General features: G+C 42.6%; 1 protein-coding gene and 1 long non-coding RNA gene across 4 annotated transcripts in view; one reads left to right on the top strand and one right to left on the bottom strand.

Moving 5' to 3' along the window:
- The window catches only part of CELSR1 (cadherin EGF LAG seven-pass G-type receptor 1), a 526,468-nt gene that overhangs the window by 229,321 nt on the left and 283,625 nt on the right, over positions 1 to 13,522 (top strand). The window lies entirely within an intron of this gene.
- LOC138514009 (uncharacterized) overlaps positions 6,369 to 13,522 on the bottom strand; it is a 103,268-nt gene continuing 96,114 nt past the window's right edge. The window contains exons 2-3 of the long non-coding RNA XR_011281861.1: positions 6,960 to 7,027; positions 6,369 to 6,855 (exon numbers count right to left, since the gene is read on the bottom strand). This is a non-coding gene — a long non-coding RNA (uncharacterized lncRNA). The remainder of the gene's footprint in view (positions 6,856 to 6,959; positions 7,028 to 13,522) is intronic.

Here is a 13,522-nt window from a genome sequence, read left to right as displayed (position 1 = left end):
CTCATGGGCTCACCTTTTGAACCCATGCACAGAGCATCTCTTAAACACCTCACTCTTAAGACTGCTTTTTTAAAAGCTATCACCTACATCAGGAGGGTAAGTGAACTACAGGCTCTTTCTGTTCTAGACCCCTTCGTTACAGTTCACAGAGATAAGGTGGTTCTAAGCACGCACCCAAGGTTTGCTCCGAAGTTCATATCGAAATTCCATGTAAACCAGTCTATAGAACTGCCAACGTTCTTTCAAAATCCTTCCAACTTGGGAGAAAAAACTCTGCATACACTAGATGTGCGCAGAGCGGTCATGTTCTACATGGAAAGAACCAGACCACTGAGGAAGACTAATCAGTTCTTCGTCTCGGTGGCAGCAGGAAGAGAAGGGGATGCAGTTTCAAAGTCCACTATTTCTAGATGGATTGTTCAATGCATCACTCTCTGCTATACTCTTGCTAAGAGAGAACTGCCCTTTAAGCCTAGAGCACACTCTACTCGAGGCACGGGGGCGTCCATAGCATTCATTGGAAATGTTCCCCTTGAGTCCATCTGCAAAGCGGCTACCTGGAGTTCTGTGCACACCTTTACAAAACACTACTGTCTAGATGCACACTCGAGATCTGACTCCCTGGTGGGTCAGGCAGTACTAAGACATCTTTTCTCTACTGTTCCTTCTCATAACCCACCGCCAACTCCGGGTACTGCTTGCTAGTCTATGCACAGCATGTGATTCTAAGCAGATTAACAAGCATCAGAAGACAATGCATTACTTACCGAAAAAGCATTTCTGATGATTGTATCTGCTTAGATTCACATGCGCCCACCCTTCCTCCCCGCTCGGATGGAAGGAACATAGACTTCCTTTTATATCTCTCTTTTCTGTACTCACGTCTAGAAGGCTCCCTCAGGGCAGAAAAATACAAACAGAGGGACCTCGACGCGTGAGGGATTGTGGGTACAACACACGTCACTATAGGGATAGTATTTCAGACACGCCCGGTCGACGTCCCTTTTCGACTACGAAAAACAAGATGCAAACTCCGCAGTGACCACTGGATGTCGGACCTATGCACAGCATGTCAATCTAAGCAGATACAATCATCAGAAATGCTTTTACGGTAAGTAATGCATTGTCATACATATATATATTACTCAAATGTGGTATTATGTTGAAAGTAGGGTTGCTATGGTGCACAACTGCAAAACGTGGGTTTATCCTTTCAGGCACATCAGCAACAGTCTTCCGCAGGGTTTAGAAGGGCACCTTAAGTTCTTCCAACAGAGTAACGTGCGCTTACGTTTTGGGGATCTTCTTATTTCTATACTGTCCAACGACTCCCCAGGTAGTCAAGAACACATCTCTGGGCACCTCCGGCGGGCTCCTTTCCTTCAAACCGTAGCACGGGTCATGTGATCCGGTAGGAGTCATACGACTCCACTTAGTGAGGCATTGAACACAAAGGCAGACTTGCTGTCCCTGCTTGCCTTTACTTGTTGCCTGACCCTGCTTTGATCAACGCTTGTGACTACACGTAGCATATACAAAAGAAGGACAGACTCAGCCTCATTCTATTCTTCCCGCACTTTCCCTTGTATATATGTTTATTTAGTAATGATACATATTATTATATGTTCCATGAATGTAGCGAGCCAGGAATGTTTGTTCCTGTACATCACACAAAAGTTAAGGTAAAACTACCATGCAAAAGATGCACGCTTCTATTTATTTTCATTAATCATTCTGACTGTTTGCATTGCGGTCGGTGAGGTAGGGTCTCTGGTTTCAAAAATAAATTGTAACCACAAAAAACAGATCTGCTTGAAAAAGTATCCCAAAACCAGCCCTATTTTCAGGGCACACTAGCCCCAAAAATAGCCCAACGCGAATGACCCACGTGAAATCACTGCACCGCTGAGGAATGGAAAGCCATGCAAACTTCTTAAAAAGCTTTTAATTGGACAAATATTGTTAGGGAATTTCTCATTGGGTAGTACACCGTAGGGCTTTGGAAAAAGAGATTTGAGTGAGTTGGCCATTTCATTTCATGGCACTGCTGGTTGCTATGCCAACCAGTTATTTACAGTTCAGAGCCCCATTTCCCTCTCTCTTTTGTGTGTGTTTCATTCACATAGGTTATGAATATGCGTGTGCACAGCAGCTGTATCATGCAGATGAAATCCCATGTACGCTCTAAGGCCTAGGGGATCATGTTTGCGGATCTGAAAAAGTGGCGGTAAGCTTGTTTGCTGACACTTTCTTCCAATCTGACTCATTTTCCTGTATTTGCCTGGAGGAGTTAGGGAGCAATTTCAGACATACCATGTCAGGCCCTATTTCCCGCTCTGCCAGACAAATGCAGCTACCTTACCGCTAGCATGGATTTTCATGCCAGTGGTAATTCTGTGGATACCCATGAAATCTGCCTAAAATGACCACCTGGTATTAACAGGCATATTCAATAGGATTTCATTGCAAATGCCTCCCGCATTCGATAATTGTGGTAGGCATTTACGCTTTTCCACCAATGTAGCGGATAAGTGAAGAGCACAGGCATTTTCGCCTGTGTTTTACTATTAACTGTTCTACTTTGTGGTGGAAAGGTTAAACATTTTATGGTGGGGATTCTTGCCACTTAAGTACAAATGGAAATGGTCCCCTCCTTTGCAATGACTGTGTCACATGAAAGTGACCCCCGAGTGTTTCCATTATCCTGGTCCAAAAGACTCACAGCTAAGGTAGACGCTACTAGAAATGCAAGACCAGCATCTGGGAGGACACACCCTTCATGGCTGCCCTTTGGAGGGGATGGCAAGGGCATGTGAAGGGCATCGTCTTCAAAGCTCTGACACTGACCCACAAGTGCATTCACCTCACTGCTCCTGCTTACCTCTCACAAAGGATCCACCCCGTCTCCTCTACAAGGCCAACAAGATCACTGTATACCAACATGCTCTGTGTGCCACTAGTAAAAAGAGCCAGACGGGGCGGATCCAGCTTCCCATATCTCGCACCCACTCACTGGAATGCCCTATCTCCCACAATCCAAGGTGAAGCCTCCCTCATCACTTTCCGCAAAGCTATGAAAACCATCCTCTTCACATAAGGTCCTCCGCTTCAGCATGAATACTAAACATATGACCCACTGCATAAGCTGTATCGTAATGACCAAGTGCATTTGCTGTAACAACATAATTATGTTTTGTACTATTCATAATGTGCCAACGACTGCTACCATTCCTGTACCTTTGTAACTAAGCTCTTGCAGGTAACAGCGCCTCAATGCCCCTGGGCTGTTTGCGCGCTATATAAATATAAATAAATAAATTTTAAAAGAAATGTGCCGACCTCAGTAGGGCCATGGTCCTCCACTTGTGTGTGTGATGGGATGTGATACTTTGGTTCTGGACAAATATTTGGTAGCACCATGGCAGACGGGCTGCTGAGATGGCAGCACGTGCAACACACAGATGCTGTCTGTCTCCTATGCGTTGCCCTAGTTTGGGAACAACCTTGTTCTCTGACTTGCGACCAGCTATCATGAACCTGGGGCCATAATCCATCCGTGGCTTATGTTTCCTTATTGTTTCAGGAGGTAAAAAGTCATTTCAGTCCTGTTTTTGGAGTGCTGCATTTTGTCTAACTTGCCACATGTAGTGACTGCTTTTAATCAGCATCTTTAACCCTGTCTTTGGAACCCTTAGTACACTGCAGCTTGAGCCTCGCTCGCGCCTGTAGATATCTTTGCGTGGGGATCTTGGTTACTTCATGTTTCCCCTGAGCTGCTGACCTTCGGTGACAACACACACGTGTGCGGATCGTCCGTACAGAAAGATGAAAAGCTGTCTACTTGTCCGTGCCATGAAGTGACGCATACCTGTCAAAGGGTGTGTTTCCTTTCTGTTGATGGTAACAATCCCCGCAGACTTTGTTCACTCTTCCCCATTGTTGTCAGAAAAAAGAGCATGTTCTTGTTGCAAGAGGAGACCACACGAAAAGCATGAATGAACCCAGTGAACAATGTTGCACACTTACCTTTCAAGAAGGTTGTTTAGTATTCTAAATCGATAGATCAGAAATGATGTCAGAAGGCATGTCTTAGAGGTTAGGCCGGGTGTCCAGGAGGCTGCCATACAGAGGGTTTCAAATTATTGGCTTCACTTTTACTTGACCCTCTAGTGAAGTGCTGATATAGAAATCATTTCAATGTTTAAAAAGCTTTGTATTTGGTGACCATCCGACACCGTGACCATGTTGAAGTGCAGTGTCTTTTCAGTTTGGGCACTGTCCATAGAGACCCTATTTATCTCCCACTTTGCATTCAGCCTGGACTGGTATTGCATCAACACAAGTTCTGAATGACGTTCCCCGTAGCACCGGGTGTTGCCTTCATCTGTTCTCTTGCTCGGGCATCTCGTCCAGCATTTGAAAGTAGCAGCCGGATGGTGCTGTGAGGAAGAAGCCCGAATGATGTCAAATCTGTTCACATAGGTCAGATCTGACGATGAGGTGAAGTCTTCTTGAGTAGTATTGTATTCATTAGTGTAACAGAAGTGGGGACTTGACTCTAAATTATTGACGATCCCCTGTATAGGAATGCTGCCCATCATAGTTGTGTGAACATTCGTCTGTCGCCATGATGTGGTGCTCAATGGAAGATCTCGCTGGTGAGTACGGTCTTGACATTGAGTTGTGACCTGTCCCATTGGTTAATTATAGGATGTCCTGGCAGTGCCCAGTATCCCACTAAGAAAATAAGAATGTGAAACCGTGCAGAGGGCACGTGTTTGGCATTAGACGCCTGTGACGATCCTTGATTGCTGTTCCAAACGCCTTGCTGATCTTAATAAAAAATAAATAATTTGCATGAAATACAAAATGGTGGGAAACCAGCCTTCGAATCAAGGTTGAAGATTGGTAGTTAACCAACGGGCAAGGTTCCTGTAGAAGCAAGACTAATGCATGGGCTGGTTTTCTTTGCGAGTCTTCGACTTCCAGATATCATGTTGTCTCAGGTGCAGGGCCATGCAGGTTGTCTCTAAGTGAACTAGGCTTCCGACATCCGGCAGAGCAGGTTTCCCTGGCAGAAAATATGCATAACAGACGCTTCCAAAAGCTGAAGGTGTCCAAGTCGGAAACCCTTCAGGGTCAATGCTTGCGTGATCTGAACGACACAAGGCCTAGTAAGATTGTTGTTTTGTCCTCCTTCTGTCTTCCCTTCTTTGTCTTGTCATGCCTAGAAACACTTGTGTACAGGCACGATATAAATGACATATCATATCTCTGCTACAACATACAGGAAGATTGAAACTGGCAAAAGTAACTGACCGCAAAGGGACCCGTTTTTCTGCTTTGTATACCCACTGATGCAGGGTGTACAATCCTTTGGTATACTGTCCTGTTCATTCAGGCATGCACAGCTGTGGTGCTCCTAATAGGGCTTACATTTGAAGAGCATCTTTGGGCACATAAGGAGGAGGTTGCATAAGGGTTGAGGACACCTGTTTGCCATTTCTATTTGAAAGAGAACATTTTACCCTATTGTAGGTGCATTTTTACAACCTTAAGTACCCTTAATGAAGCATGCCTCCGTGACAGCACGTACTCTTTTATTTCGTTTATTATGCAATGAAAGGAATCCGCTCGGCTCCAGCTTTTGCAATGCATATAAGTGGTACAGGTTGTTACTGAGAGTCTTTTTTCAGTATACAATTCATTTGTGTGGACCGCATGTGGAATCACTGGCCCGCTGTGATATGTTCAACATTTGCATGTAAGAAAAAGGAAGGAAAGCCATCAGCGTCTTTGATCATATCATAAAAACAGTGAACTGGTGGTCAGGGGTTGGCTTCAAGCTCTGTTCTCACCATTTAGTGTATCCGGTTGCCTGGTTGAGGGTTAATATAGTTGGTATAATGATGTGGTTAAGTCAATTGTAGGTGTAGAGAGATGTAATTGGTGAGTGGGGGCTTGGTTTGTCTGGTGTATGTTGCATTAAGATGGGAATCCAGGGGATGGGTGCTAGTGTAGAGTTGTGTGGCTGTTGATTTATTTATTTATTTATTGGCTATTTGTAAGGTGCCTATACAACAGTAGGTGTTTCAAGGTGCCACAAGACAAAAAAAGGGGGGTGGACAAGGGAGAAAGATAACAATAACAGTCCTACTTGGCATTATAATGCAACCAAAGAAAAGACAATGGGATTAGCTTAAATGGCCCTGAGATTCATCCCCATGCTCAAACCTGTGTTCTACTTCCAAACTAAAGGAATCTTGTTGCCTTCGTGTTGTGATCTCTGTGGCTGAAATGATCAGGTAACGTATGTGAGACTACATTGACACAACCTTTAAAATATTACAATTTTATTAAATCACCATGATTTTTCTTAAAAAAGCATAAACATTTTTACATTACATTCATTTTTACCAATGGAAAAAGTGCAATAGTGCAATACGTAAAGTGCAATTAAAAAAAAAAATTCTCGAATATTAAAAGAAACTGTGTGACCTATTAGTCCCTCTTCCAAAAGACCAACCTGAAACACAAGTAAACTTTTTGCACGCTGCTATCTAGTATAAACGTGAAAACTCCTGAGAATAAAGGTTGTTCGCCAGATTCTTCTAATGAACTGATTGGGGGAATCCTATTGGTATAACCGTCTAGGTTCTAAACATACATCAGTACTTAATTCTACTACACTGTTTTTCTTACAGTGGTGAATAACCCCAGCATGTTTTGTTCTAATTTGATAAATACACGTTTAACAAGAACTTCATCAGGGGAACTTGACAAAGCAGGTTGCATAAGTTGTCTATGCTTTCTTTTCTTTCCACCATCAGATAGAGAACAACTGATCTTCTCAACCTTTAGAAAAAACAACACAAAAATACAGATGTCAATCACACGGTCTCCTTATTATTGGCAAAAACCAAAAAGACAGAATAGAAAATCTCCTATTCATGGCTCACCGCAAAGCAGCAGATTATTCACTCTTTCTACGGTAGGGGGTAGATGTGTCTTCATTGTAGACTGCCATCTGTTAAAACAACACTTGGAGTAAATCGACTAGATAGGTAAGAAGCTGAGAAGTGCAAACATGCTGTCAGTTCATATATTCTTATAAAACTATTTGGCTATAATTTTAACAAGTTAATCTCAAGAAACTCTTATTTTCAGAGGGAACATATTTGTACTAAGAGTCGAAAACTACCCTAATTACTTTTCTCGTAATCCAAAGTTCCTTCTGTCTAAACTTGGGAACTTTCAGACCATATGTTAATGTTCTGTGTCTATTCAAACGGCCTAAAAGGCAACACTGGGAGACAAACAAAGAGAGTTGAATAATATGAATATAATATTAGTTCAACAGGATTATAATGGTTCATTCTGTACCCTCATTATTCAGGCATCTTGAAGGCACAGGCTTGTGTAATTTATTGTAAGCCTCCAAACAGTTAGTCTGTAACCTCGGTGCTGAAACACTTGTGGTCTGTATCCACACTTTGACGTTTAGCTAAGAGAGAACCAAGAAACACCCATAAGTATCGTTCTCACTATTCCTCTACAAAGAGCACAATGGGCTTTTTATCTTATACAACGGATAGAACAGTGTGGTCATGGTTGTCAATATCGTAGTACAACCTCTTTAATAAAAAACTGCATCTCTAAATAGGTCGAGTGCGAGCAACAATTGTAAAATTTGACTTCAATCCTACCATGACGCCATTCCATACACAGTGTACAACAACACCTTACTCCTGCTAATGTTCATTTGAAGTTCCCTTTAGACAAAGACTGCTTGAATTGTGACAAAACATTAAGAGTTTACCGCAACTACTTATTTTAACAAAGTAAACTATAATCCTCGTCCTTCGGTTGCAATATGCAAATTAGTCAGCTGACTCCTCATGGCAACATGAAGACACGTAATTTAAAGGGGCAGGATGCTTTGACGTATAAGATACGAAAGTCACCTGCGTGATCTAATATAACCAATCGGGAACGTTGTATTGTAACTCCTTTAAACTTGTTCTTCCCTACGTACGTCACAGCAATAAAGTATTTGTGATGTTCTACAAGGCTTTTTACTTCTGAATCGGCTGTGTACAAAAATACAATGTTACACATAATACCATCAGAAGAAACACTTTTTCGAGTCCTTAAACCGCAATTCTATCAACATTCGGTAGCAAAGATTTTAATAAATATGACTACTAAGGGGACATAGAAAAATGCAAAGATGGTCAATTACCACTTCAGAAGGATTATCAAAAAACATTTACGGTAGATTCAGCCATTCAGTTTGCTCATTAAGGCCTGAAACCACAGAGTCGCACAAAAAGATTAGCCATTGTTCCTTTGCAAATAATTGTTTACTCACAGAATCGCCAAATTTCTGGGGTGGGATATACAACAATACTGTCCACCTCAATTCCTCACTTGTGTGTTCCAACATCGTAAAATGATTCACTAAAGGAGCTGTTAATAATTTATTCCTGATGCAACTCCTGTGTTCAGAAATTCTGATTTTGATCTTCCGCACAGTCATCCCTATATAGATCGTATTACACAGGCACCAAATTGCATATACTACATTACTTGTATTGCAATTGGTAAAACTTTGTTTCAACCAAGGTCTCTTTAGTCCTAAATCAACCTGGGTACTCCTTCTTTTCAGATTACAATTGACACAAAGACTAACACTCTTGAAAGGTCCCATAATTCACCTACACTCCTTTGTGGTAAAATTGCCTTTGTGATATACATTTTGGTTAACAAATCTATATTAAAAGCACATAGTGGAGGTTCGAGAGGGCACTCACCCCCTGACAAAATATGCCAGTGTTTCTTAATCATCTTGATTATTTAGTTAGAAACAGGGGTATATGTACTCACAAAGACAATCCCCTTCTTGTCCTCTGATTTCTCACGATATTCAAAGAGTGTTTCACTGGTATTATTAGTAGATCTTTTAAATGCCCATTTCACAATTCTTTTAGGGTATTGGCAGAAAATCAGTTTCGAGCTCAATGTTTGGGCTTCCGACAAGAAAATAGTATAGGTCGAACTATTTCTCTTCAGGTGCAAAAATTGTCCGAGTGGGAGGTTGTCCCTGGTATGACGTGGGTGACAACTGTCAAAAACCAGGAGGGAATTCTGGTCTGTAGGCTTGTGGAAGGGGTTTACCTTAAGGATGTTACAAGTGGTGTCTATCCAAATAGAGACATCTAAAAAATTGATCTCCACATTACTTTGAGTAAAAGTAAATTTAAGGAACTGGTTTTGGACATTAATCCAATCCATAAATTCCTCCAACAAAGCCAATGGCCCATTCCAGACAATTAGAATGTTATCAATATAGCGTTGCCAGAACCCCAACTTTGAAAAGTAGGGGTTTGTGGTGCTACAAATTGTCTGGAGCTTGAATGATTCGACAAAAAGGTTAGCAGCTGAAGGGGCCACAGAGGACCCCATAGCTGTACCATGCACCTGTTGATATAGTTGACCATTAAAGTTGAAATAATTTTCAGTCAATGCCATTTCGACGCACCACAAGATTAAACTGTTCGTTGTGGTGCCCGCTGTCCTTTTGGAAAGTAAAACTTCCTCAATGACATTTAAAGTTTCTAACGGTGGTATACAGGTGTAAAGAGACACAATATCAAGGCTGACCAGTAACTGACTGGTCGGATCGAATTGCATATCTTCCACCATATTGATGATCTCTGTTGTGTGCTGTATAAATGAATACCAAGCATTATGACATTCGGATCGTTCAAGTGCAGTAACAAGAAGTTACACCCAGCTCCCTCCTTCTCCCTTTCTGAGCCATCGACGATGTCCTTCTTTGCCTGGGCCTACCTTAGGCTCGTGCTGGTAGGCCATTTCCACCCCTGTATGCCCCCAAACACAGGCGTGATCCCTACAGAAACTGCCTAGAGTCTGGGGAGTCTGATAGATGCCTAGAAAGTGAGAAGGAAGTTGAGAAGTTTAGAAAGTGCCTAAAGTGAGGTGCCGAGATCCCCGAAAGATACCTAGAGCCTGAGTGTTGGATTGAGAAGATTACAAGAGACGAGAACTCAAAAGATGGGCTGAGAAGCATCAAAGGTATGTGAACCTGCGACATGCCTAATGAATGTGAAAGACATTCAAAGATGTTCAGAAACCAAGTAGAGACTGTAAATATAGAGAAAATGGTAAAGAGGTGGAAGAGCAGCATCTGAGGTTCTAAGAAATCCTGACGGAGCAAGGGAAACTCAGCTATATGCAAGAAATGTACTTTACTAAAATAATAAAGGATGACATTTTTAGATAAACTAACTATGGGCCTCATTACTAGTTTACCGCTAACCGGGCAGTAGTGCCGGTGGGTTACCGAAAAACCCACCTTACCGTTAGCGTCAGCCAATATACCAGTGTTACTGGGAGATAACGGGAGCTGGAAACGGCAGTAACTTCCCATTCGACGGACTACGTGGAATGGGATTGCCCCAATCACCGGCACCAGTAGTACTGGTGCCGTTGATTGGGGTAATTCTTTGCCAGTACTGACCTGAACTCTCGGCAAGTCAGGCCTGCCGGTAGTTAACTGCCCCGACCGGCAAACTCGTAATGTGCCGGTCCGGTAAAAATGCCAGATCCGGTATTACGGGCCAGTTTACCAGTTTTTTTTCCAGACCAACACATTCGTAATGAGGCCCGATGCCTTTTGTAATCTTTTTAATACTATGCAGCCACACTGGGAATGAGGCGGTCATTTATTGTATGTTATCTAAATGTTTTGGTATCTCTGGAATCAAAAACATTTGCCAAAGGCCAGGCAGCATTGTAGGATCACATTGGCTTTATGACCACGTTTCTGTGCCTCACCTTTTACTAATGTACTGTCGCGCTAAGGAATCGCTTTATTATTGTGAACTGTTGAAAGACATACATTCTAAATCTACATTAGAATTGTGCCCAACTACTCTTTGTGGCAATGATGGGTGCCTTTGCAGAGTGCATGATCTAATCTGAACTCCCACTAAAGTTTGGGCAAGTACGCACAGCAATGACTTGGCACTGCAGCGCTTAGCTTGAGGGCTGTTTCCAATCAATCTACATTGTTTTCAGGCTCTCCATTGGCCTTGCATCACAGTGTCTTTTTGGATGACTTTTTCTTCTATTTAGCAAGTGCATCTTGAGTAGTATCAGTGTGCGATTATCAAGGTGGTTTAAAAGAAATTTGCACCATAGCCTCACCGTTTTGGCTATTACATTCTGCACAGCAGGAGATGAACTCCTAGTAGCACATGGAGATTGTTATTGATCTCCCCTTAGCCAATCATAGTGTTCAGAGTGCAGGCTGTAACTACTGGTATTGACTGCATTCTGAACATTCTGTTTTCAAAAGTAAACAAAAAAACAAATGCAATTTCAGGGCAAGATAATTTTTTAACAAGACACGTTCTCTCCAGAAGGATCTTTTTTTTTGCTGCAACATCATATTTAACTCAACAAAGAGAAATGTAAAAAATGTGAAAACGCTTTCACTTTATTGCAGAGAAATCCTTTACTTTTACATGACACCTAATGCATGCTCATGTTAAACCCACTCCAGTATGACCAGGTTTGCAACATAAATGCTTAACTTATAAAGGCACGTTTATTTAAATACTACAAAATAAAAACACATTTAATTTACTGTCTATTTACTTCACTTACCATTAAAGTAACGTTTTTACTTCAGCACAACACTCCAAAACATGTATTGCTATTACCACCATCTACTAATAGGCTTATAGGCCTCGGGAGGGGTCATGATGGCTTGGGATAATGACACTTTGCTCTACTGTCTCAGTGCACCGCATGTGCTTTAGTATAGGATGGGAGTGCATATTATCAGTTTTGTGCCCAATCACGAACTCTGACCTGTTCCTATTCATCCTAACAAGGTTGATAACTGTGTCCCTCTTCGGTTAAGGGTGGTGCACAGCACTGCTCCCTGCCTGCTTTGTGCACCACTGCTTTTGATCACCCCCTACTGGTTACCTTTCCCTTTCTCTCTGGAGAACAGCTTGGAGCTCATGGCTAGCCCGAGTCCTACAGACAAGCCTTGGGCCTCGACCAGGCACTGCATTAACTCCCATGCCACTGTGGTGTCCACAGAACTGACATCTGTACCGCTGGCTCCTGGGCTCAGCATTGCAATCTCTGCCACTTGACGGGCAGCAATGGTAACATCAGAAAACCGACCTCTATTGGGGCCGCTTCTATATGGAATCCATTTCATATTTCTTTGCAGACTTCTAGTCTTAATTATGATTTGGGTTAAGAAAAATACAGGCACGTCAAAAATACCATGGAGATTACAAAACATGTGCCACACTACCCGAGCAAGGCAGATTGTTTGTCTCAGCCACCCATTCTTTCCTCTGGAGGCTTTTACACGGTGCATAGTGGGAGTTGGTGTGATGGATGTTACTGTATTAGGGGCTTTCATGGGTCTGTGGCTCGGTTTAGTTCAAAGCACTGGAGATCATTGACTTCTAGGCCATGTAGGGTAATTCTGGAGCGTTCAGCAGTCATCACTCAGGTAGGTCACCTGTGCAAATCAGCCCACATCTCTCCTCTTGGCAGGACATTGCACTGGTTGTCAGTGGAAGACCGCATTAAATTCAAGGTAGCGTGCTTAAGCTTTAAATGTCTTAATGATCTGGCCCCCGCTTATCTGAGCGATTAATCTGTCGCCACCTACTGTCAAGGACGCTCCGATCTAAGGCCAGCTCCTGCTGAGCGATCCCCGTTCGGTATGTGTTTCCAGAGGAGATAGACGACTCGCAGTGCAGGTCCAAAACTGGAACAGTATCCCATGGAGATCAGGGCTTGTACACACTTCTCCAGTTTTGCATGGCCCTTAGAACCTTCCTGCTTAAATAGCAGATGGGGTTTACTGGTGGGATTCTCCCGCACTGCTTGTTATAGCACGTCAGGATGCCCTTCCTTTTGGCTATTTGAGTCGTTATTTCTTATCAATACCAACTGTGCCTTTATACGGTTGAGTCCGTCCTGTGCGCATTACAAGTAATAAAATCATTACAGCCTGCAATAGGTTTGGTTAGCTATATGTAATGTTGGGTGTCATCGTTGCAGTATATCACTCAGAACTGGCTCTTCTTGGGGTCCTTAGGGGCGGTCCGAATTAAGATGCCAACGATGAGGCAGGCCATGGAAGAAATCTGGCTCTCCCTAATGTGGCCCTCAGCATGAAACATGGACCCAAGGGCACTGGGGTGTGTAGTGGTGTGCATTATTGAAGGCACTGTATGTGTGTTTTTTCCATTACCAGGGATGTTCTGTGCTCTTAGTCCACCACTGTAAAAAATCTCAAAATGTTGACAAGCGCTTGGAAAAATAACTGAAAAAGCGTTCACCTTGGCAAGTGTTTTGTTAGTGTACTCAGCATGGCTTCATGAACAGTATTTAAAATGAAAGTATGTGCCCCGAAAGGCTTATTCGTTCATTCATTTTGTAATTTGTATAGCGCCTTTCG

This window comes from Ambystoma mexicanum, chromosome 12 (genome assembly GCF_040938575.1).
Source record: "Ambystoma mexicanum isolate Mex_15411 chromosome 12, UKY_AmexF1_1, whole genome shotgun sequence".
In the NCBI taxonomy this organism is placed as follows: Eukaryota; Metazoa; Chordata; class Amphibia; order Caudata; family Ambystomatidae; genus Ambystoma; species Ambystoma mexicanum.
Note: the sequence above shows the minus strand (reverse complement) of the source record. Positions and strands in the feature narration are given on the sequence as shown.